Here is a 1,955-nt window from a genome sequence, read left to right on the forward strand (position 1 = left end):
CAATGATTGTATTCCTTGATGACTGAAGAAGATATCGATACTGATGTAGTGGTTCAACATTCAAACATAATCAATCAAGATTGCAAATGAACTGAAGTTATTCATTGACGCTGCTGCAGAAACAAGCCGTATCTCTAAGTTATTCGTTCTGTACTTTCAGCTTGTAGAAATTATGCGTCTTTTAGTTCGAAAGAACTGGAGACTTGAATCTTCATCTTCACTGCATGTGAGAAATGTTACCATACTTCTATGCAGCTGAACATCTTTTGTATGCCAAGTACGCATATCTGTACTTACAAGAAATGTTGCGGTTGGAGGATGAAATGGATCTTCATGAGTTCCAGCTATTTACAGGAGACGGTTACTTCACTATTCGTAGATAAGATATATTTTGGAGTGTCACATGGTCTGATATGACGATTGAGCAGGTTTTAGCGAGAGCAATGAAGAGCAGCAGTGGACTGACCCATAGGAGAGGCATAACTGAAAAGATAATATCTAGGGGTGTGTCAAGTATGCCAGCAGCGTGCCACTTATGAGAATGTCTTGAAAAAATTATGAAACTAAGATAGGCAAGAACTTCACACTGGTCGGCATGTGGACCTGTACTAAAGCAGTCAATCGCGTGATATATTACATCTAAAGAAATTCTTGCGCTGGTTTTGCCAGCATTCTCCATTCCCTTCATATCCGGAGCTCGCGTCCCTAAGCACTGGCATGGTAGGTAATGAAATGGTCAACTGATAAATCTAAGGAAATCGGATTGGCTGCTATGGAAGGAATTTTTGGACGGACTTTTGGAAATGTGAAACTTAAACAAAAAGATGCGTTTCCGTGATGAGCCACTGGCTGTAAACATCATACTTCAACTAAATCATATGAGTAGAAGTCCGAAAAAGAACTCCAGCAGTGTTTTGCTTACGAGCTTGCACCCTATTCACTTTCTCTTTTCACAAAAATGTCCATGCGAAAAACGAAAAAGTCCGCTTTGTACGACATGTTTGAATATCGGACAAATTTTAAAACTCAATTTGAAAACACTGTGTACGTTATAGATTGAGGCTGGCTTCTACATCATGTTGTTTGGCCACAATATGGAACATACCTTGAGGTGCACAACTCGTATGTGTCCTATGTACTCACAAACTCAGGAACGAAAGCAACAATTATTTTTATGGGTATTGCACTGAAAATATTACTAAAGCCGCTGAGCGGGAGCAACGTGAGTCAAAGGTTCAATCAGCTTTGGTGTTATTCACAAATGAACCCACATTATTAACAAAAAAAGATAAATTCTTAGGTAATTTCAAAATTAAGGATTGTTTCGCCCGTGAGTTGATGGTTCATTTGACACAAGCTGGAATTCAAACCCAGCAAGCAAGAAGTGATGCTGACGCACTTATAGCTAAAACTGCTGTAGCCAAGTCTTTAAATCCTTGTAAGCACGTCGTGATAATGTTGATATGAAGTTGACGCGAGGATGTTGATATTTTAATCAATTTGCTTGAACAAGGTAATAATCAGTACGACATCACATTTCGGAAGCTTGGACGTGTACAAGACGTGAGTGAGGAATTTAGTACTAAGAAGTTGTAAGATACACAGGCAAATATACTAACTGGTTTGCTCAGCTACCATGCTTTAACTAGATGCGACACATCATGTGGTTTGTATCGACAGGGAAAGAAAAAGCCATTCTGATTACTTCAAAAACGGGAAGATTTATGCCGATCACTTGAAGTTTTGAACCATGATAATGCTAGTGTACAATCTATGAAGCTGGCACATTATTTCTACTAACACACTATGATTCTCCAGCAATAGTAACCTTACTGGATGAATTCCAGTATCATTCATACATCCTTGCAGCAAGTCGCTCCCCATTCAGAACGAAATACAATTGGCAAAATTGCCACCCACCAGTGATGCTGCAAAACACCATATCATCAGGTTCA

This window comes from Thermobia domestica, chromosome 6, assembly GCF_964235325.1.
Source record: "Thermobia domestica chromosome 6, izTheDome1.hap1.1, whole genome shotgun sequence".
Classification (NCBI taxonomy): domain Eukaryota; kingdom Metazoa; phylum Arthropoda; class Insecta; order Zygentoma; family Lepismatidae; genus Thermobia; species Thermobia domestica.